At 48.5% G+C, this 24564-nt stretch overlaps 1 protein-coding gene across 3 annotated transcripts in view; it reads right to left on the reverse strand.

The window, feature by feature from the left end:
* The window catches only part of KIRREL3 (kirre like nephrin family adhesion molecule 3), a 408049-nt gene that overhangs the window by 240702 nt on the left and 142783 nt on the right, over positions 1 to 24564 (reverse strand). The window lies entirely within an intron of this gene.

Below are 24564 nucleotides of genomic sequence, written 5' to 3' on the forward strand. Positions count from 1 at the left end.
AATTACCTTGTCTTAATGTACTTCAGAGTTTGGAGCAAGTTCCTTGATGACTCTGGATAATCAGAGCCTGTGGAGGAAAGCCATGCTGAATCAATCACTCCCTGCACAAGCAGGATAAGATGGTGATAAAGGAATCCCAAGGGAGTCCCCACAGGTCTTGGGAAGCTGCTTTAGAGCTGGCACAACATCGGTAATCCCATTCCAGGCAGGGCACACTAAAGGCACAACGATCCAGGTTTGGGGTTTGGGCTGTTTCTAGGAAGTTCCTCCCTGCTGCTGAAGGATGAAAGGAAATGGAACCCCTCAAGTGCAGCACAACCCCCTCAATTCTGCCCCTGGTGAAGCTGGATCTGGCTGGGAAGTACAGAAATTTCCCCAACTTGCCCTGATAAAAGAAAATCACTTCTGGCTGAAAAACTGAGAGTCAGAGAATGGCCTGGACTAGAAGGGAGCTTAAAGTTCTTATTCCACCCCAATGGGCAGGGACACCTCCCACTGTCCCAGGGTGCCCCAAGCCCCAATGTCCAGCCTGGCCTTGGGCACTGCCAGGGATCCAGGGGCAGCCTCAGCTGCTCTGGGCACCCTGTGCCAGGGCCTGCCCACTCTCACAGGGAACAATTCCCAATTCCCAATATCCCATCCATCCCTGCCCTCTGGCACTGGGAGCCAATCCCCTTGTCCCATTCCTCCATCCCTTGTCTCAAGTCCCTCTCCAGCTCTCTTTTAGGATCTCTTCAGGTCCTGGAAGGCCACAATCAGGTCTTCCTGGAGCTTTCTCTTCTCCAGGCTGAGCAATCCCCAATTTCCCAGCTTTTTCCAGCTTTTTCCTCACAGCAAAGGTGCCTCATCCCTGTAATAATTTCCCTTTCCTCTGGGCTCCTCCGGCAGCTCCAGCTCCTTCCTGTGCTGGGCCCCCCGAGCTGGAGGCAGCTCTGCAGGTGGGGTCTCACCTGAGAGGGGCAGAATCAGCTCCCTCAAGGTCCTGCCCACGCTGCTTTTGAGTCCCCAGGAGCGACCAAACCAATCCCAAACCAACAGAATAAGCTAGAAAAGCATCTCAGACCTTTTTCATCACATCCTTCCTGCCTGTGCCATAAAGCCTGGAAGATCAAAACCCCAATCCCAAACCAAGGGTTGCTGTTTTTTCTTCTGTAAATTGAAACCAGGCAAGAGGTAGGAGTCCCACGAACCCCAAACCTTCTCAAAGCAAACACATTATTGTTTTTTTAAGCCACATTTTGATGAAAATCTAATTTTCAGCCACAGTCAGGTTTCAGTGGAAATGCTGGAATAACCCCACAGAGAAACCCCTGCATAAGGAGATGTTTCTGTTCCCTTTAGGATGGGAATTGCAAAACAAAGGGCATGAAAAAATCCTACGTTGTCACTACTTATCATTCCCAGTTAACAATATAAGATATATGATAGGAGCAAAACAATTTGGTGGCAGAACATCATAAATGAAGTCTGTTTTCCCTGGAAACTGCATAACCATTTGAATTAATTTAATTTGAAATATCAAATTAAATTAAACTGTAGAATAATCCCCAAGGGGAAGCATATTTCATTTGCAATGTCTTCTGATAGAGTATTCTCTGCCAAAAGTTTTGCTATGCATCTGGCTTTGGATCTAAATTTATTACATTAGCTCTGGGAAGACTTTTAATAGAAAGTGAGATTAAAGGGGAAGAAAAAAAAAAGAGGAACTTCTGACAGGCAAAAAAAAGACCCCAAAGTTGATAAAGAGCAAAAGAAGTGCTGAACATGGATGGATCTGGGCTGCTGCAGCTCACCTGGCTCTGCCTGTGCCAATCCAAGCTGCAATCCAAGGGGAATGAGATGTGTCATTAAGCAACTGGAGAGCTGCAATGTGTGTATCCATATGCACAAATGGGATGTCTTCAAATGCACCTGACAGGCTCTGACACCTCCCGACTCTGCCAGGCAGCGTAATAGCAACCCACGGGGGGGAAATCAAAGAGGGCCAGGAGAGGATGAGCGGAGGGAGATTACGTGCTTTTAAATCAGCTCTGAAGGATGGACACAGCAAAGGAAGCCCTTTCCTGATCAGGTGGAGCCAGGCTGGGATTTTCATTTCCAAAGGAGAGTAAAGGGGAGAGGGAAAAAAAAGCAAAAAATCAAACCTCACCAGAACAACACCGTCTTATTAGTAATAGCTACCTTGCTTTTTAAATAATCTCTGAGATAAATACAATCTAGGAGAGATCTCAGACACTCTTTGGTTCAACAGGTTGGGAGGAGGGAGGTGGTGACCCCATCAGTTTTCAAAATATAGGTCACACACAAAAGCAGCACTTACAAAATGAACGCTCTTGCTTTTCACGGCGAGAAATTGAAGAAAATTGCAGCCAGCAGATGCCTGTAGGTTGATGCAGTGGGAATAATCTATTTCTTTCTTTCTTTTTCTATTTTTTTTTTTATAGTTTCCCCTGCGAGCAAATACAGAGCAGCAGATGTTGGCATGGAAGAAGGGATTTGCTCTAAACAAACAACCCACTCCCTCCACAAAGAGCTTTGTACCAGACCAAAATCAAGCACAACCCCCTCACCCCATCCCCTTCCCTCACCTGCCCCCCATAACCCAAATGCTCAAAGGTCTCTCAGTCAAAAACAAAAAGCTTTAGGACTTGAACCACCAGCACTTTAGTAACCTCCCAGTTTGTTTTAAATCTTGATTGGGAGAATTATCCTGACAAGAAAATTAGCGGAAAGTCAATAAACCTGTAGCCCGGAGACAGAGCAGGAGGAACTGGTGGAACTCATTTGCTCACGCACACCAAGGCAATGTGGGGCTGCCTGGGCTGGCAAAGTTCATTACAATTTTGCCTGTGAAGCCATGAAGTGCAGGTAATCATATTTAAAGAGATAAGAAACACAAGGAGAGCGGGCCTGAGCTGCGACACAGAAATTCTCATTTATAGCAGTCACGGGTGGAAAATCAATACCCACTTTTGGATGCAAAAGGAATGTCAGACTTGACAAAGCTTCTTTGGATTTTTCTAGCCCCCTCCCTCCCCTCGCCTGCTCTGCTACTACTTCAAAACCAAAAAACACAAGGAGATTTGCATGCTTGCTGCATCCAAGGCTCCCCCCAACTTGGCTCACAATTCCTTGAGATTTTCTCTGGCAACAACCTCATTCCATCTATCCTTGTCAGAGTGCATCTTCCTCCCCGGTCCAAGCAAATTGTCTTCATGCCACTTACTCGGATCCTTCTGCCTCCCTTCTGCGCTCACATCGGCAGATCCAGCTCCAGTGCCAGAGGGGGGTTTGTATTTACATGGGAATTGAGGAAGTCTGCTCCAAAAATGCATTTTGGGAACAGGATAGATTATTCTGCAGCTTCTTTTAATTCATTTTTTAAGGTGATAGGAGAATAGTGCATTATTTCCCTTTGCCCTCTATAAAATAATGAATTATTGGCAGCAAATGGTTCAACAGGCCTTGGCGTTTATGAACTTCCCGTGCTCAAGCCTCCTTATTTATGAGCTGATTCTTTCTTTAGCATTCCTGGAGAAATGGGGGATGCAAACATATTTCATATTCAGCCTTTGGGCTGCTGGGATGATTTACTGTGATGTCACTGAGGGCCCTGCCTGGGATCCAGTGGGATCAGGGGGATCAAACACAAGCACTGTGTTAAAACAAGGAGCTGCAGCAGTTGAGAGGAACTTCCATGCAGTTTGGGGACCAAAAAACCATCCCTGACCTCCGCAACTCCTACTACTTGGGCTAAGATAGGAGAGGAAATCACATCCTTGCTGCTCTGTAAATTGGCAGAGCTCCTTCTGCTCCCTACCATGGGGGATTTTTACATTCCTAAGGATCTTATCAAGGATACCATCCCCAAGGATTTTACATCCCCAAGGTGTGTTCCCAGTGACAGGAGCTGAACAGTGGGCACTGGTGATCCCACCTGTTCTACAGGAAGGGGACACACACAGCTTCCTTCTCCTCAGAGCTTGTCCTGATCCTGCAAGCACAGCTGAGGAAAAGAGTTCCCATCACATCCCTGCCAAAACAAGAACTATCTCCATGGCTTGCTCCACCAGAACATTGTTGGTTTTCCCAGCTTTTACAGAGACGGGGCAACTGAGAGGAGTTTTAAAAGATTTGATTCCATTATCAGTCTCCATGAAGGGTGAGACATAAGAGATGTAAAACTCAATTGCCATTCTATCAGAAGCCAGACTATTTCCTGGTTACAATACCTTATAAATGTTTTTCAGCCTATTAGCTGTTGCCACACAATGCTGCTATTACTTCCAACACCAATCACCTTTATTTTTACCCCACGTGGTCCTGCTACAATGCATCTTTCACAGTTCTAATTCTCTAAAATATCTGGTCTTTTTGCAAGGCCATGTTTTGAAGCTTGTTCAAACTTGTTTCTAGTTCAATCTCTCTCTCAACAAGGTCGTCTCTATTCCATGGCCTTCCTAAGTCAGCACACCTTATCTCAGAGTTTGCATACAGATGTACAAGACTGTGTGAGCTTTCTGTCAGGTTTTGAGAATTCTTTACAAATCCATTTCTCACATCTCCCTCTCTTTCTAGAACTGTGAAAACATCTTTCATGGTCTTATTCATCATCTGCTGCACACAGTGAAGTATACAAGGCGCTGTTACTAATACTGCTACTATAACAATCAATACACGGTAGGGTATTGATTGTTATGGTACCTACCTATTTACTATAGAGTAAATACATCAATTCTCACAAACAGGGAGCAACCAGGAGCAAGGCCTTGGTACATGCCAAGGCTTGGATCTCATGTGGATGGGCTGACCTGGGCCCACCTCAGAATTCACAGAATCACAGAATCACCAGGTTGGAAGAGACCTTCAAGATCATTGAGTCCAACCCAGCCCCAACACCTCAACTGAACCCTGGCACCCAGTGCCACATCCAGGCTTTGTTAAACACACCCAGGGATGGTGACTCCACCGCCTCCCTGGGCAGCCATTCCAGAACTTTATCATTCTTTTGTAAAAGACTTCTTCCTAATTCTCCAATCTCTATTTCCCTTGGTGCAGCTCAAGGCTGTGTCCTCTGGTTGTGTCAGTGCTGCCTGGAGAAAGAGCCCAGCCCCACCTTGTGGGATTCACATTCTCTGAATCTGAGAGAAGCAGTGAGATAAGCAGAGAAAAGAATGATTAAAACAATTATTATCTCATTTACTGCTCCTGTGTTTTGGAACACGTGGAATGTGTTAGAAGATTATTTACCTGAAGGAATTTGCTTAATTAGATTCTGGTGTGAGTGTTTTGTTTTCTTGACCAATCTCTGCAAACTGTGTCCTGACAGTGAGTCAGGAGACAGTCAGGAGATTTTGTTCAGTTGAGTGCTTGTGCAGTTTCAGTTTAGATATAGTGTAATATAGTATAGAATAATATAGTATGATGAAGTAATTAATTAGCCTTCTGATATCATAGAGTCCTCCTCATAATTTCTTCCCTGCGTCGGCGGCCCTGATTTTCCAACCTCACCTAAGCACAGGCACCTTTCAGGAGCTGTGCAGAGTGATGAGGGCACCCCTGAGTCTCCTTTTCTCCAGGCTGAGCACCCCCAGCTCCCTCAGTCACTCCTCACAGGGTTTGTGTTCCTCATTCTCATTGTCAGAGTTGGGAAGGGAGAGTTTGATCCAGGCTTGCCTCTCAAGAAAAGAGAAATCAGCTGACAGCTCCTTGACTGAGTCCTGGAAGCTGTAACATGCCTGGACTGAACTGGGTGAGCTGGGGGATCTCATCAGGAGCTGCAGTGACAGGACAAGGGGGAATGGATTCAAGCTGAAAGAGAGGGATTTAGATTGGATATTGGAAAGAAATTCTTCTCTGTGAAGGCGGGCAGGCCCTGGCTCAGGGTGCCCAGAGAAGTTTCTTCTACATCCCTGGCAGTGCCCAAGGCCAGGTTGGACAGGGCTTGGAGTGGAAGCTGTCCCTGCCATGGCAGGGGTGGGACTGGATGAGTTGTAAGGTCCTTTCCCACCCAAACCATTCCATGATCCATGAACTACACTTGGAGGAAGGCTCTGGTGTTTGTACATCCCCCACTGCATGTGCCATTCCTGACTCCTGTGCCTCCCCAGCGCCAGCAATCAACAGGAAAAGTTCTGGGGCATGCTGTGAAATCTCCAAAATGAAAATCAATTCCATCTCCATTTCACAGGGCCTAATGTGGCATTTACAACATAAACAATCACTTCTGTTAGGGAGGGAAATTAAAAAGCTGCGCTACATAAAAGGGAGCAATGTTTAAAGTTCTGCTGGAAATGAGCAGTTGGGTTGGAGATAATTACAAAGGGGTGCCAGGCACGGAGGGAGCCACAGCAGCCACAGCTCCACTGCCTCAGGGACAGAGCAGGGGAATCAGAAACCAGCACCAGAGCTGGTGGGGGTGCTTTGAGGGAGGCAGAGCACAGAGCTGAGGTTCACAGGACAGCCAGGTTGCAGGAACAGCTCTGATCTCAAACAATCACCACCAAGCTCCTCCTTTCCAGCTGGAGAGGAGCTTCCCAGAGCCAGAGAGGAGCCCAAGCCTGAGCTCTGAGTTAATTTTACATCCCCATCTCTCAGCAGGGTCAAACAGCCCTAGGATGAAGAAGTCCTGGCATTAATTACTACAGTGTTCTCAATTTCAGCATGGCAGTGGGGCCTGTGACCTGCCCCCATGGCTATGACCCTCTAGGCTGGCAACTCAAGGTTAATATCTAGATTTGTATTTTCCTGAGATAGTTCTGTTGAAAGGAAAGGGGGAAAAATTCCCATTTTGATTTGCATTCCCTAGGGGAATACTGGACTGATCCTGCCATGGGAATGAATTGCAGCTGGGAAATGTGAGAGTGTTTGAATGTGACAAGGGTGAAGTGATGAAAGAGCACCTTGAGAGTGCTGTCAGGTGATGCCAGCAAAGAACTGAATCAGCTGCAGCCCAAACTCTGGAATCTCTGCAAACTCAGCCCTGAGGTGGGGATGCCTGTGAGAGGAGAGGGCTGGATGTGCCACAATCACAGAATCATGGAATGGTTTGGGGTAGAGGGGACCTCAGAGCTCCTCCAGTGCCACCCTGTGCCTTGGGAAGGGACACCTTCCACTGTCCCAGGGTGCTCCAAGCCCCATCCAGCCTGGCCTTGGGCACTCCAGGGATCCAGGGGCAGCCACAGCTGCTCTGGGCACCCTGTGCCAGGGCCTGCCCACCCTCACAGGGAACAATTCCTTCCCAAAATCCAACCTAACCTTGCCCCAGTCAGTGTGAAACCACTCCCTGTGTCCTGTCGCTTCCTGTCCATTTAAATGAGTCCCTCTTGGGGCACCCTGGGATTACTCCTGGGGAATCTCACAGCCATCTCCTGGGCATGGGATGCTCCCCAGCTCCAGCTGGAATAGATTCTGTGTATCTCCCCCTGCCATGAACACTTGGCTTTTCCTTTGCCCAAAGCCCAGCAGGAGCTGTAGGACACTCAGGGAATCCCTGCACTCTGCTCAGCTCCCACACAGCAGCAGTACCACCATGGAAGGGACTGAGATGAGGGTCCAGATGGCACCAGGGACAGGAAAACACCCCAAAAAGGACTGTGTAAGCCACCAGGGGCTGTTTTGTCTGCACAAGAGAGGACTGAGGAGAGCCACAGGAATAATCTTCCGACACAGAAACAACTGGTGGCAGGAGGGAGGAAAGCTCCTCTCCATGTCCACAGAAGATTGGATAAAAAACAATAAGCTTAAATTGCAGCAAGGAAATGTTAAGAAAGACATTAGATACAGCTTCCTGTAAGAAAAAGAAATAAAATAAAAATATAGCTTTGCACAATCTCAGTTCCTGCAGATTCTTAAGCACTGCTTAGACAAACTTACTCCAGGTGTGGCAAAAGTGTAGAAGTCCTGTCAGCCAGGCTTGGTGATGCACTTGCTGTTCAGTCAAACCATCCCCATGCACAGCCATGGAAAACTTGGCCTGAAAGGGCACCCACTGGCAAAGAAACCAAACAGCACAGGCTCCCAACTCTTTGGTCCTGTTCCTCACCTGTGTTGGGTGTTCCTGAGCAAAGCTCCTCTGCCTCAGGATTATGTTTGACCTGAGCGTGGCAGAGGCATGAGCACCTTCCCCAAGGCTTTTCTCAGCCCTCTACATGCACTGACATCTCCTGATGCAAGAGGCTAGATCCTATTTTCCCTGTCTCAGGAAAAAAAAAAAAAAGATTTTGCAGGAGAAAGATCTTTTCTTGGCAGAAATAGCACAAAACCCCAGCTAACAAAACCACAAGGTCTTCATTTTCCTTTGAATGGGGAGTAGCTGAGGGGGAGGACTGGCTCCCAGATCATTCCAGGGGATGTCTTGATTTACCTTGATCAGAACAATTTAGCAGACATTTCTTTCCAAAGAGCACTAATCACTTTTTCCCTCCTTCCTGTGCATAAAATAAGATTGAAACACACTGCACAAATTGCTTAGCACAGTCCCAAAAATGCTAATCAGCTGCAAACATCTAAATCACGGCTCCAGCCCCAGCCTGGTAAGGTAAGAAAACAGTGTCAGTGCATAGAGAACTATTATTTACTGGTGTCAGAAATAACTCTGGCATTTCCATAACTGTGAGCCTGCATGACAACTTCCTCCGGGAAACTGCTTCAGCTGCAGAAAAATCCATGACTTGAATGAATTGGGTAATTTTTTTATAAGGAGCAAGGAAATATGAACTAGGATGCAAGCTTAACCTTCCAAAGGCTCTGTCAGCTGGTGATCTGGGGAGAAATGTGCTCTTTAATAAACAAGCCAAGGTACTTTTCAGTGCTCTGCCTGGACATGCTAATTCCTGCTGTGTTGCTAAATCCAAATGTGGATGACAGCGCTGGATAACAGACCTGGTCAGGGCTGTTATGGGTTTTAGGACATCAGTGGTCACTGGGAGGACCATCCCTGGAAGCCTTGGGTGTCAATGGTCTCTTCCCCTCTCTGCTCTTAAGCTGCCCTCCAGCTCTCCTCCTGAGGCATCCTGCTCTTCTCTGGGACTTCAGCTGAACCAGCATGGGAAATCATTACTGAAGAATGCCAAGTCAAAGATCTGCCAGGCTGGTGGATGCCTCTGCTCCATCACCAGCCCACTCCAGGCTCCAACAAACCTTGGGAGAGCTTCCCTCTGAGAGCCACCACACCCAGAGGTGTCCTCACCACACCCAGAGGTGTCCCCCTACTCCACATCCATGTCCCAGGGGTAGATTCCTGCATTGAGAGCCCATCTAAGCCTCCCTCCTGTGGTTAAAGCAGCATTTTAACAGGCTCCAGCCAGCCTCAGCAGCAGCAGTAGGTGCAGCTGCACACCCCAGCTCTAGCAGAGCCTTATCACCACTGCCAGCTGTTTCCCCCCTCCAACCTCATCTTCTCCTATCTTTTGGGGAGCACTCCCAGTTAACAGGGCATGTCAGAACCATTTTCCCTGATTCTGTGACCCTCTGGGCTGGCAGCTCAAGTTAATACTTAGATTTATATTTTCGTGAGATAGTCCTGTTGAAATGAAAGGGGGGAACATTTCCCATCTTGATTTGCATTCCCTAGGGGAATACTGGCCAAGTTCATACAGATTTATGAGGGTGGGGGTAGATATTGACTTAGACTCTCCAAGGGCTCCGTGGAGGAAGGGACACAGAGGACTCTTATCTTGCTCACACTGTTATAAAGCCTGGGTCGACTCCACTGAAGCTGACTGAGGATTTACACCACTACAACCAAGATTAAAATCTGGCCCTGACTCCAGTCAAATGAAGTGAGCTACTGAGGATTAGGGCACTGCTAATAACTAATTCTCACTGCAGCCACCGAACAGATAAATCGAGTAATGAAAGCGTGGTGGATGGGGAAATGCTCCTGGGCTGTCTCCAGATCAGGGAAAGGCAGGAGTGCTACACATCACTCAAAGGGAACAGAAGGAAATGATCAGCTCTGGCCACGGGAAGCAGCTCCTCTGGAGGGGGAGCAGGGCTTTGTGAGGAGGATGCTCAGGGAGGGACGCAGGTCTCCCTTTCCTCCCAACAGACAAAGCAACAAAGCCTTAGCAGGAGCTTGAATGAAAGGCTTTTACACAAAGGTAAGGCAAGGGTGAGACAAACCCCGCTTTTCTCTCTCAGAAAGAAGCCCCCTTAAACCTGCAGCTGAGCTTTCCTTGCAGCTCCATTGCTGGAGCCAGAGCTTCCCTCTGCAGAGCTGGCAGGAAACAGCAGAGCCCCTGCTCACCCACCTCACCCTATCCGCAGCCCTGGAGGAAGGGGGGACTTTTCCCAGGCATTGCCCAGCCTGGTGAGAGGCTGGGTGTTGAAAATTGCAAGGCAAGATGTTTTATATTACCATCTGTGGCAGATGGCAGATTACCTTTGTCAAGTGGGCAGTTGCCTTATCTCTCTCTTTGAGTGACCACATTCACACCTCCTCGGGAGGGGACACCTGCTGATAACAGCTATTGAATGTCCCTGCATGGCTGATAAGAACTACAGCATCCCATTGGGAGATGTCAGCCCAGAGGGAGGAGCCAAGTATTCCTGCCTGGATATAATATGGAGATTCTGGAAAACCAGCACAGCTTCTCCACTGGATTCCCCAGAGGAACAGCAGCTGCCTCTACCACTGGATCTTCAGAGGAAGAGACTGCACCTTTCTCCAGGATCCCTGCTCCAGCAGAACCAGCCCTGACGCTGCAGGAGGGCTGAGCCACAATTCCAATGGGACTGCCACCAACACCCTGACCCACAGGGTGTCAGGTTGGGTTCTGACTCTGGCAGTGTTGTTCTAATGTACTGCATTGTTTATTTTATCCTTTTATTTTTTCTTCCCTATTAAAGAATTGTTATTTCCTGCTCCCATATTTTTGCCTGAGAGTCCCTTAATTTAAAATTTATAGCAATTCAGAGGGGTGGGGAGGGTTTACATTCTCCATTTCAGGGGAGGCTCCTGCCTTCCTTAGCAGGCTCCTGTGTTTCCAAACCAAGACACACTGAGTGAGGCTGAGAGCACCAGCACTGCTGCCCATTGCATGGCACAGCCTCCCCTGCATCCCCCATCTCCCTGGAAGGCCCTTTCTGCCTTTACCCTTTTTCCAGGCAACAGCCGAGGTAAGGCTGTGCATATGCTCACTGATATTTCAAATCCTCCAATTAACAGGAAGATAATTCATGCATTTGAGCATTAAAAAGGTACTTAAATCAGAATAAATTCCGCTTCATTGTTTTCCAAGATTCACCAGCTCCCACAGCTGAAGGAAATTGAAGAGGCAAACAGCCTGCTCCTCGGTCCCGCTCTCCTGGCCACCACATCCACCATCACCCTGTGCTTGCCCACTAATGAATTGCTTTGTCAAACCAGGTAATATTAATCAGTTCAGTGTATTCCAACCCGAGGGTGCAGCCAGGGAAGGTTATTTTAAGCTAATTGTCTGGGAATATCCCTCCACAGATGGAGCATCCACATCCCTCTGTGTGAATTCCATGTGACACTACAGAGGGGAGAGTTAAAAGCACCAGGAAGAAAGCAACAATCCTGTGTGCATCACCTTGAAACAAAACAAACTCTTATTTCAAAGGCTAGCTGCTTTAATCTTCCTTATAATGGGTTTCCATGTTCCTACAGTTTAACAGGTTTGTGGCTTCTGCATTTAGCACTGGAATAAACAATGCTCCAGTAATTGCCAGGTCACTGGTATTTACTTCTGTCTTTTTAAAAACCCTCCCAGCACAGCTGCCTTGAGTAGGACAGACTGTAATTTTCTTTACTGTCTCCCACTAATGAAGGCAAGAGGGCAGGAGGACCAAGTCTGATGGTGGAAAACGAAGCCAAACAGCCTGGTTGACTTTCAACATGATATTAAAATAAACTCCCACCTGTAACAGATTAATTGGCCTGGTCTTTGGCAGCCTGACGGGAAATAAAGACCACTGCTCGAAACCCAGTGCATCATTGTTTTTAATTATAGCTATTTTTCTCAGCTGGCCTGGTGAAAGGATTATTTTCCCACATGAATGTTTCCCGTGCAATTCAGGATGAGCAGATAACGGGGATGGGGCCAGTGCAAAGCATGGGGAGGAGACAGCAAACCAAGAGTGCTCCAGCATGCACCCAGAGCTGGGATTTATTGTTTCCCTCAGTGAGAAGGGTCTCTGGGCTCCACAAGCCACCTCCCAAAAAACAGTGGGCACTTTTATCTCCTTGCTCTCCTTTTATCTCCCTGCTGCTCTCATGGGGCAACAGCCAGAGGCAGAAGCAGGGACAGCTCCCACCCTGTGGGGACATGGGCAGGACTGGGACTGAGGCTGGTACAGGTGAGACATCACATCCCTGAGCAAACAGAACTGTGCTTGATGAGTCCACAGGCACTTCCCAGTGTGATGATGTCCGGGAAGATGAAACAGAAAAGCCTTATCAATATGATTGCCTGGCAAAAGATTTTGAGAATATAGAAACTATAAGCAAGATTGAAATGAAAGCAAGCTTTGAGATACCAAGCCTTAGTTACTGAACAACTGGAAAACAGTAGTATGGCCAGATGAAGGTAATCCCCTTTTGATGAAACAACACCCTCTGCTTGCAGACAGTCCAAGGGTCAGAGCAGACCCTACAGCTTGGCAGAAGGGGCCCAAAAAGGAGTTTTTAGGGTTTAAAATATAACACAGTATGGTAATGTAATGATTCTTATAGGCTGTATGTAAATGCTATAGGATTTGTATGTTGTACTAGATTGGTTAGTGAGAATTAGAATATTCAGCACAGAAGAAGATTTATGTTATTGTAACGGGAACCTCATCCTCTTTTACTCTTTACCCCTCTCTCTCTCTCTCTCATCCTTTTTACCACGCTCTTGCCTTCTCTCTCTTTACCTCTCTCTCCCTCTTTGGAGCCTGCTCTGAGCTGTGGCTGGCAGCTCCCAGCAGGGCCCTGCCCCCAGGCCCTCTGCAATAAACCACAAGTTCCAGACCTGGCTCCAGAGATCTCTCGTCTCCGTCCATCCCCACCGTCCTACCCCCAACACTCCTACATGGCCCTTTCCCAGCACTTAGGAAAACCAGTTCATTTTCCCAGCAGAATAACACAAAAGCTGTCCTATATCCCTGTAACCTCTCATCCTCCTAACCTCCACCCTGAAATCACATCAACACATTCCCTGGCCGCTCCTTTTAAAGTCCCCGTATTCCTTGAATCTGGATGGAATTCCTTGCCATTTTCTGGCTGTGAGTTGGCACAAATGCTCATCTGCATCCTGAAGAAAAGCCAAACTGCACGCACAGGTCACCCTGCAGACACAGGGAGAAGTCCCTGCTCCAGGCAGAGCATCACAAGAGTTTGCAGCTCTAAATTTAAGCTCTTTCTGCAGGTTGAGCTATTAATTACAGCTCTGGAGTGTTTCATGACAGTGCCTATTCACTGCCTGTGCTCTGCCATGAGGTGCTGGAATAGCACTGGATAATTCATGGAGAGGAACAGGAACGGAGGTTTACAGCTCATTGGGAAATTCACTTCCATGAGGAAGTGCAGCAGAACACAAGGAGGCAATGAGGATTTCACCACATCCCCTCTTTATGCTCCAAGATGGTGGATCTGAAAAGCAAGGAATGCTTGGTCAAAAACGAGCCATCAAATTTTGGCCAAAATTAGCAATATGTTCTTTCTTTGCTATGCTCAAATGTTTGATGGAAAACAGACAGCTCCTGCTGAAAAGCCCATGCTAAAAAAAACCCAACTTATTTTCTGTGGGAGAGGGAAAAAAAAAGAGAACACAATCTGCTATCAGCTCAACCATTATTAAAGGGAGAAATCCTAATCCCATATGCTGCCACTTACTCAACAATCTCCACCACATGTACACAGTGTCCTTACAGAGGAGACGAGAAAAGAAACCCCAGAAAGACAAAACTGGTTCCCCTCCAAACTGGTTTTGGTAACAGAAACTGAGCAGAGCAGATCCTCCAACCTTGTCCTGACCTGGACAATCTCATGAGGTTGAACACCAAGGGCAGGTGCTGCACCTGGGCCAGGGCAACCCCCAGGATCAATCCAGGCTGGGGATGGAGGGATGGAGAGCAGCTCTGGGAGAAGCCCTTGGGGTGCAGGTGGACAGGCCCTGGCCCAGAACCCCCCTGTGCTGGGCTGATCCCCAGCCTGGGCAGCAGGGCAGGGGGGGATTCTGCCCCTCTGCCCCCAGGTGAGACCCCACCTGCAGAGCTGCCCCCAGCTCGGGGCTCCCAGCACAGGGAGGAGCTGGAGCTGCTGCAGGAGCCCAGAGGAGGCCACGGAGATGCTGCAAGGGCTGGAGCCCCTCTGCTCTGGAGCCAGCCTGGGAGAGATGGGGGTGTTTATCTGGAGAGGAGAAGCTCTGGGGTGAGTGAACTGTGGCCTTCCAGAGCCTGAAGGAATTGACAAGAAAGATGGAGAGAGACTGTGGACAAGGAATGGAGTGACAGCACAAGGGGGAATGGCTTTCACTTTGGATGCCAGGGTTAGATGGGATATTGGGAAGGAATTCCTCCCTGTGAGGGTAGGAAGGCCCTGTCACAAATTTCCCAGAAAAGCTGTGGCTGCCCCTGGATCCCTGGATATGTCCAAGGCCAGGTTGGATGGGACTTGGGGCAACCTGGTCCAGTGGAAGGTGTCCCTGCCCATGGCAAGGAATGGGACTGGATGATCTTTAAGTTCCCTTCCAAGCCAAATTATTCCAGGAGTCAATGATTCTATGACTTCTTCTCCTCACTGTTTTCTGGACATTTTTGCTTGGCCTTTTCTTTGTCTGCTGTACCACCAGGGTTCAAAAAGCCCGCAGAAAAAAATGATAAATAGGAAAATCTCTCCACGACATTTGAGATGTGTTGCTTCTGGCAGTAAGATCCTTTATGCTCTCTTCAGGTTTTAAAAAATCTGAGCAGAAGCTGCATCCTGAGAGAAGAAATCAAAAAGGTTTAAAAAGCCCCATGGCTGCTGTGGGGTAACTCCAGAAGAGGGAGAGAAGCCTCCCACGATGTGTTCCTTGCAGGTAACGAGGGGATGCTTCATTATAGGCAGTTTCACAGAACTTGATGTCTTAAATTTTTTACAGCAGCCATGGGCATGGCAGGATCTGGTGATTTGCCACCTGGCTGAATTCATTACCTGCAATGATGGCACCTTCCTAGGAGCAAAGGAAGAGAAGGAAAATGAAGCGCAGGAGAAGTTCCTCCAGCAGGGACACACTGTGTGGCCTCCTGTGTGAGCAGCAGGCCCAGCAGGCGGTGCTGGATGAATTAATGCTTCATTAAGGACCTTTCCCAACTCTGGCACTCCAGCGTGGTGCTGAGCACGCTGAGCTGGGGCAGCGCCGCTCCTGATGAGCTACAACCCAGTGCCTTCAACATTTGGGTTATTAGAGTCGGGAGAGCAACTCCAAGGTTATTGCCTCGCTCCAAACCAGCTCTGCATATTTTGTGAGTGACTGAAGACTCTGCTGCTTTTGCTCTGCTTCTCTCTCACAGCCACCAGCCCCACCGAGCCCCGGAGTGGCTGCGTGTGGCGGTGACAAAAAGCTCACAGTTTAGCTCCAGTTGCTCCATTCTCATCATAAACTTTACAGGCTGCTGGAGGGCCCTTTTTCCATGAAGAATGAGCGTGGGAGCATGGGCTGCACACAGCAGTGAGGCTGAGAGCACAAGCTCCAGTTGAGATTTGCAAGAGATGATGGGGAATTTTGCCTTGCAACTCCCATTAATTTCCGTCGCAGCCGGGTGATGTTGAGCACATGATTTATCGGGAGTCTCGTGCTGGTTTGTGTTGCTTTTCACAGTAAAATATTACCTTCCCTTTAGATAAGAACAATCCCCTCTCCTAAAGTCCTGGCTCTGCCAGTGGCACATTAGGAGCATTAATAAAAGTGAGTGGAGCGTTAATAAATTAGCAGGTACCTCACAAACTTCAGCACAGAATCCCAGATTTGGGTTTGGGTTGGAGGAACTTTAAAGAATATTTAATTCCACAGTCCTGCCATGGGCAGGGACACCTCCCACTGTCCCAGGTGGCTCCAAGCCCTGTCCAACCTGGCCTTGGACACTTCCAGGGACAGGGCAGCCACAGCTGCTCTGGGCACCCTGTGCCAGGATCTCACCACCCTGACAGGGAAGCATTCCTTCCCAAAATCCCATCTATCCCTTTTTCATCTTAAAATCATTCCCTCTTGTCCTGTCACTCCAGGCCATTTATGTCAAAGGTAATGGGGAACTGCAGGGTTGTTGTAGATTTTTGACTGATTAGGGCAATAAGAACTGAAAATCAGCTTTGGGAGCCCAAACTTCCGCACAGGCTTTGCAACCAACACCCACATATCTGGTTATGGGGAATATTCTTCCCAGCAAGAATAAAGGAAAACAGAGAGAATCAGACTTCAAAATTACAATTTCCATTAAATCCAGGCATATAGGGTGTATATGGACCTGTTCCTTCTGCAGGTACCTCTCAGCAGAGGTAAGCAAATGGAATAACCAGATATGTGGCATTAGAACAGCCCAGTCCAATCCCAGGCTGTGCTGCCACTGAGGAGGAAGACAGGAAGTCTTGGGGAACTGCTGAAATAATTTTAATAATGAAGCCAAACCTCAGGTGAAAGCTTTTCAATAGCACTCACTATCCACACCTGTTGGGCACTTGTAAAGAGCTCATGCACTGTCCTGCTTGCATTTATAGAACTTCCTCACACTCAGAAGGGTCCCAAAGTGATTAGAATTGACTGGCTACAGGATTCATTTCCCTGGGCCTGAACTGCATCGATTCTGGTGTAGAGCACAGCAGCTCTTTAACGATGAGCAGTAACAAACCATGAGAATTCGAGGCAGGAGGTCAAGAACGACTCAGCCATCCAAAACCACCCAAAAAAAGAAGAAAAAGGTATTGAGGGAAAAGCACTGTAGTTAAAATAATCTAAAATTTGAGCAGAGCCCACGGCCAGCACCTTCAAGCTTCTGGAAATTTCCTTCAAGCCATACGCAGGCAGGTGATTACTTTCTCAATTTTGTTTGAAAAAGCCCAACGTGGATGTATAAGAACTCCCATTATTTGCTGGGTACAACAGAGGGAATTACCAGCCTTATTTGACAGCATCTTGAGCTTTCTGATTGATTTCCCAGCTAAGCTGTTGACCAGGGATGACCCAGCAGGGATGGCAGCCCCAGCTCATGCAGCTCCCTCCAATCTGCCTGCAGAGTGAGTGATCTCTGTGCACCAGGAATGACCCCACAGGCAGAACAGTTTCTTGGCACCTTTATTAGAAAACAGTAACGATATGAGAGCAAAGACCCCTGGTTTTATTTGAAGGTGCACTAAATAATTTATATTCCAGTGAGACTTTCAGCTGGTCTGTCTGCCTTGCTCTGGGGATCACAGAATCCCAGAATAGGAATCACAGAATCCCAGAACAGTCAGGGTTGGAGGGGATCTCTGGACATTGTCCAGCTCTACCTCCCTGCTGAGGCAGAGTCACAGAGAGCAGGTGGCACAGGAACACATCCAGGTGTGTTTTAAATATCTCCCGAGACAGAGACTCCACGACCTCCCTGGGCACAGGAGATGCAGCCAACAGGAGATACTCACCTGGATTTCTGAGTGTCAGACCCTAATTCTGGCAGCAGCAACAGAGAAAGACCTTTAGTACTGTGGTGGTTTGACCAGGAAGGAGTGGGAATTCTGGGATGCTGTGGTCAAACCAATGGATGTTCTGAGTTTCATACTGACACCTGGTGTAGCCAGTGGGGTTTGGACACACCTCCGAGAATACACAGGGGTTAAAAGCAGGGCTCTGGCCCTGGGACGTCGCGGCGAAGAGGTCAGATCTCCCCCCCATCCAGCCGCTGCTGCTGGGCGGGGGGAGGGGCAGCCACGTGGTAGGCCCTGGGCCTGGACAGAGATGGGAGGTGAGGAGGCCTCGAGGATGGAAGGGTGGAAAGATCCCAGAGAGTCAGCCCTCGGGCAGCCACCCCCCCCCCCCCCCCCCCCCCCCCCCAGGAGGGAGAGAGAGAGAGAGCCGGCGACACCGAATGTGATAGCAGCTGGCCCAGGAGGAGAAGGGGGGGGGAAGAGTGCCCGGCCGGAGCGGCAGCGTGTGGGCAGCGTGTGTGGGAGTGCCGCAGACTGAAAGTTTTAACCCCTTTCTTTCATGATTGGGGCCTTGCAAAAATGCTAATCCTCCTCGAAGCTGAATAAGAAGGGAGATAAGAGATGAGATGAGACAAGGACCTGGCCCGAAGAACGTGGAGATGATTGAATGGGGAGAGATGATTTGGAGTGGCCTTTTGGCTGGACTTTTCTTGTGGCCATGGACTCAGTTGTTCCTGTGACACAGACTGCACTTAGGGGGAAGCAGTGGCTCAGAACCAGGAGGGTTCATTGTGAGGACCCCCCGGCCCCAGGGGCTTGGAAAAATATGGGGGGGACAGATGTCCCAAAGCAGAGACTGTGCCTTTTTGGAGTGAGACAAGGCATCCTTGAAAGACAACCCTAAAAGCAGCTCTGGTCCATGCACAGTGGTGAGAGCACTGGGCATGGAAGGAAGATGTCACAAGCGGCAAAAGGACTTTTTTTTCCGGGCGGTGCCGAAGTGACAGAGAAGCACACGAGGTTTCAGTGTGTTTCCAGGGGAAGCCTATGGAACAAGAAGGACTCCTTTCCTCTTCATGAACTGAAGTTTGAGTATACTAAAGTGTCGTGCCAAGGCTGGGCAGTTGGTGATTTGGGAGAATGTATCGGATTGGGAAAGTCAGGTAGTGGGGAGGAGGAAAGTGATTTTTGTAAGGTTTTCAATTTTTTCTTCTTTTCCTTATAGTTTTTCCCTATTTCCCTGTAGTTTAGGTAATAAAGTGTTCTTTATGTTTAAGCTAAAGCCTGTTTTGCTTATTCCTGGTCACATCTCACAGCAGACACCAGGGTGAGGGCATTTTCATGGGGGGCACTGGCTCTGTGCCAGGCTCAAACCATGACAGGTACTAAAACCCTTTACACTGGCCATGACCTCCAAACACCCTGGGTCTCTCCATAGTTCCTACAACTCAACAAGAGCACAGTCACACCTTGGGCTTCCCTTCTGGCTGGGGCTGTGCATTAGATGTGCCACCTCCTCCAGCCAGGCTCACCTCCCTCCCCTCCCAGACACACATTCCCAGGAATGCCTTGCAGAAAGCTTCCATGCTGCTGGAAGGACCATGGGGAGAGAGGTCAAAGGCTGTGCCAAGCCTGCCATTAGCACAAACCCCGCAGATCCAAAACCACGGAGCCAGAATTACACCTCCCACAAGGCTGGACCTCTCTGCACCAAAGGATTTAGTTTGCAGTTTGCACACACAGACTGTGGAGCAGGGTTCCTTTCCATCCTCCACGAGCATCCCCCTTTCTGGCTGTACAGCTCCTTTCTGAGCCTTGGCTTCACAAACACCTAAACCCTTACAAAAGATTTGAAAGGACAATGTTTCCTCTCTGCACCCTGGCTGTGCTTCCTCTCCCAGGTTCCTGGGAAGCCTTTTGTGACACGTGATGTTCACGTGTCTGAGACATAACACAGGACAGACCTTGGTTGTTCATCAGCCAAACAGCCTGTTTTATTGCTCAGGGCTTGCTTTTATAGGCAATTCAAAGCTTCTGGCTCTTAAACAGCCATTGGTCTAATCCCTATGCCTCCCAGACTCTGAACCAGTCAATGCTTGTATTTTAGGAGAGCTGTTATTGGTTGAGACCTCTGTCAGTCAGCCCAGAGGCTGCTTTATGGAGCTGGGGTGGGCTTCTTATTCATAACTGGATTGATGTTCAGTGTTGTGGGAATCTACAAAATCAGAAGGTTTTGGGAAAGCTCCAAAAGGCAGGCCTCAGAGACAGCAGAACTGTGATTAGAGCTAAGCAGCAGCCATGAGATTGGTCAGCAGAAAAAATTATTTAAAAAGCAGAAAAGCAAGGACAAATAGAACAATGGTCTGTATATTAACGCTTGTCTAGAATAAATCTTTAAGCTACAGAAAGTTTATCTGGCAAGATATTAGGAAGTTTGAAGCTTAATAATGGAGCTCTGTGCATTGTGTTTTAAGGCTTACAAGTAGGTATTGTATTTGAAATAAGCAAGCATTGTTTTAACCAAAGGTACCTGTGCTTATAGCGGTTGGACAGAACTACTGTCAATGTGCTTTTGCTTTGTGTGATTGGTCAGAAAACTTATAAAGTGAGTTGTAACATTGAGTTCTTTGTCTGCTGCCTGGGATGTGAGCTGCTGGCATCTTCCCATTGTCATAACCATGTAATGAGACTGATGCTGGAAAATAAAACAGCTCAAGGCACGTTCCACAGTAGTCCCATCCTGTTTGTGATTTGTACATATACTCCTGCCAGCAATAAGTACAAGTCAGCCTGTGCTGTGACACTTTCCCATGTCCTGGCCAGGCAGGGCTGTGGCTGCCCCATGTAGGTGGGAGGTGAAGCGTGGTCATTGCTGGAGGTGATGGCTGGAATGGTTCCCAAATGGATGAAGGGAGGGAGAGGTGGCTTCCGTGGCACACAGCTTTCCTAAAAGAGCCAAAGCATCTGCTGGAAACATCTGTAGCTAGCTAGCACTGGAGAAGGCTGGCTACAGGATGGATGAGTGCCTCAAGGGACCCAAAACTTCCAAAAACTGTAACACTGCCTGAGTGGCTCTGTCCCAATGACACCAAAGGTCTTTCTTAGCCAGTTCAGAGCTGCTGAGCCCTGGGGATGAAGATTCTGCTCTGAAGGTAATAAATCAGAGATGACAGAAGGAAAACTGATGGGGAATGCACGAGGCAAAGAGCATGGAAGTTGGCTAAGAGATCCCAGAGACTGCATGGGAGAGAGTTCATTACTTTTCTCAAGTCAGTGCTGTTAATTACATTCAGGGCTCAAAATAAAAGTCATCTCTAGGTGAGGGAGCCTGACAGGGCTTCGTTGTATTTTGTGTTTGCTGAGTTACCTTTCCTGCATCGCTCACCTGGTGGGGAAGATTGGCTCGGACTGTGGTGACAGCAGATAAATCACTGGCTTTGCTGCCATCTTTGAAAAATGAATTTCGGGCCCCCACATTTCTCATCAGTGCATCTCCCTTCCTGCTGCCTCCTCGCTGGCACAGGAGGGCTGGAGGCTATTTTAAATGGAAAGACAGGACAAATCTTGTTGGAACTCAGCGCATCCCTCCGGGTGTCCAGAGTTGCCGAGAACCCTGCCGGGGGGCTCAGAGACCCTGGCACACAGCCCAGAACACCTGCGGGTTTGATTATGACCCCTGGAGCAAGTTACCAGCTTTGTATGAGGACCTGAAAGTCACAGAAGTTTAAATAGTACAATAATAAAATTATCACTGTGTGAAAAGGTAGATTTTAGGATTTTTGGAATGGGGGTTTTGGGGACAAGATGGAGGGACTTGGGCGTGTCCAGCCTTTCTTCTTCTTCTTGGTCTCCATCTTCTTCTGTGATGTTGGCACTTTGGGATTGGTTTAGAGTAGCAGCTCACTGTCTAATATAGGTGATAGGTATTGCAAAATAATTGTAAATAATTTACATGTAGTTTTTAGTATAAAGACATAACACTGCCCAGGGCAGGCAGAGTGCCTGGAACTGTCCTGCTGAGCTGACCTCGACAGGACAGGAGAAAATTTTTCTCAACCTTGAGACCAAGAAATGAAGAGCTCTGACTCCTTCTTCAGGCACAGGGCTGGGAAAAGAGACTTTCTAACTTTTCTTGGGGTCACTCTGACCAGCAAGAGATCCCAACAAAATCTATGGCTGAGCTGCTCTGGGCAGCCTTTGAGGTGAAGTCAGAGCTCCTGCCCCGGGGGCTGCTGCAAACACAACCTGGTGGGTGCCCACCAGCAGGCACTGAGCCCTCACCTGGGCTGGGATCACTACAAATCGGGGTCTGGGTGTATTTTGAGGAGTGGGTGGGCAGCCAGGTCCTCTCACCTGTGCCAAACTGAGCTTGCAGAGTCGTGCCAGAGGCTGAGCATTCACCACTGCCCAGCACCCACTGTGGGTATGTTGGGATGCTCAGGAAAGGCTCTCGGGGGCTCCCCACAAGTGAAATGCTGGGGGCTGCTCTGCAAGGCTCATCCAGGCCACCAGGCTCAGCTTTCCCAGGAGGAGCTGGCTCCCCCTCCAAGTGAATCCAGCCGCTGTGCAAGAGCCGGATCCGGCGGCGATGCCGCTACCAGGTGTTTGAAACAAAGGCATGGGAAGAGCAAAATTAGGTCAAATCTGCTGATGAGAGATGAGTAAATAACAGTTGCTATTCCAGGGAGCTTTTGTTCTCGCTAAAAGGAGAGCAGGCAGCTTTGCAGATCTGTCTCCTCTCATTCCTGCTGAAGCAGGGGTTTAGGCATCCTCAAAGTTTCATGGGAGCATAAAAGGAGGCTGCGGGGAGGGAGGGGGGTTTAAACTGTGCACGCTCATGGAAATGTGTAGCTGAGGCTGTGAAAAGTGATTAATAGAGCCAATCAACAAACAATAGTGGGAATATTATTGAAAGACTTTCTTTGCGAGTGTCTGAGCACGATGGACTGACAATACAGAGGAGTGCGCTGCTTCATAACTGGAATTTTTTCTTTGCAAGTATAATAAGAAAGTGGCTAATAATAGGATGGAGAATATTTTCAAGGTGTGTTTTATTATCCACTTATCTCTGACGCTTGCCAAAAGAGGCCTGAATATTCCTCAGTACATTGGAGACTTTCTGGCAGGGGAGAAAGACTGATGAGCGCTATAAAATAGGGAGTTAATGAAAGCAACTACATCTAAATGCAATATCTGGGTCCCACGGCTGAGATTTCCTGCGGACCGACACCGTATCCCTCTGTGGCTCCGGCTCTGCAGCCAAGTGAAATGATGTTCTCTGCCACAGGAGGTGGAGGAAGCTGAGAGTCATTGCCAGCATTTAATGACACAAAAGTAAGATCGTAGAACCGTAGAATGGGCTGGGCTGGGACCTTAAAGATCATCAAGATAATTGCCATTATCTAATTTGCTGATAAAAAGGAGTTCCACAAGCCCCCGCTTCCCAGAGGGATGCAGGCAGAGAAGCTGGCAGACTCCAGGCAAAGTAATTCAAGAAAAAAGCCCAGAGTGCTTTTTTTCTCATACAGAGGGAAATAAGGGGCATAAATGCTCAGTTACACATATTCCCTACCTAAGCATCCGGGGCTACCTGAAATCCCAGAGCTGCCAGCAGCATCCCAGAGCCATTCAAGCAGCAGGACCCCCCAGGTGTCCCCTGCAGAGGGGAAATGTTGGAGTTTGGCTCATTTGTCCTCCCATTCCTGTGACAGACGTGATCCCAGCCAAGCTGAACATGCAGGAGCTGGAGATGTGCTTTATGCTCTTTGTAATACCAGCTGACAGTAGAGATATATATATTTATATAAATAAAAAACCCCTCTATACACAAAAATCTATCTATATTTGAAGCATCTAAAAGAATTACTTCGCTGAAAAACATGGGAGATGTTGATGGCAGTAGAAGCTGTCAGAGAGGCGCAGAGATTTAGCACTGCTGGGCCTTAAGAAATGCTGTTTTTGTGGATGCTCCTCGTGTGCTGCAGCTTCCCCAGCTCAGCTCCATCACCTCTCCTCATCTCCACAGCCACCAGCCCTGGCATCCCTCACCTCATTCAAATTCCAGAGGTTCCTCTCTAACGTGCTGAACAAAAGCTTCCCACCTCTTATCCCAAGCTTTCAATCTCGTGAGAAATGTTAAAACGAAAACATGAAAATTACAGGAAAAGTATCCAAAGGATCATAACCTGCCACAGTAATGAAAAATCCAATTGGGCTTGGAGTGGAGCTGGGCTGATGTAAAATAAAGAGGAAAATGAGGGATGTTTAGTCCCACCTGTGGGAAGTGCTGCTGTGTGGGGCAAGAAACAGAATGCTGAATAAAACCACAGATGGAACATTTCTTGGGAATTACAGAATTATGGAATATCCTGAGTGAGAAAGAGACCCCCAGGATCATCCAGTCAAACCCCTGGCCCTGCCCAGACCCCCAGTAATCCCACCTTGGGCATCCCTGGCAGCGCTGCCCAAACCCTCCTGGAGCTCTGGGGCTGTGCCCATTCCCTGGGCAGCCTGGGCAGTGCCAGCACCCTCTGGGGCAGAACCTTTCCTGAAATACAACCTAAACATCCCCAGCACAGCTCCAGCCATTCCCTCAGTTTCTGGAGGCACTACAGAGGGATGATGATGGGTTTGGTTATCCCTGGGAGAACAGCAGGACCTTTGGAAAATGGCGGGGATAGCTGGTAGGGAAGGAAAAGGGTGTGTTGGGGTGCCAGTGCCAGTAGCAGTGCCCTGATAACACCCATGCCAGGCTGTGCCCTGATGGACCATCCCTGGATGGAGCCCAAAGCTCTGCCAACAGCCCCACCCCAGACTGGCTGCACCACCCTTTGTGTCTCAGTTTCCCTCTCACCAAACCACTGCAGCATTTTGGGTACCCCTCTTTTCCAACCCCAGCCCTCCCAAGTTCCATCTCTTAGCCTGAGTTAAACCAACAAACCTCACTCCCAACCCCC

The sequence above is a fragment of the Zonotrichia leucophrys genome, chromosome 24, assembly GCF_028769735.1.
Source record: "Zonotrichia leucophrys gambelii isolate GWCS_2022_RI chromosome 24, RI_Zleu_2.0, whole genome shotgun sequence".
In the NCBI taxonomy this organism is placed as follows: domain Eukaryota; kingdom Metazoa; phylum Chordata; class Aves; order Passeriformes; family Passerellidae; genus Zonotrichia; species Zonotrichia leucophrys.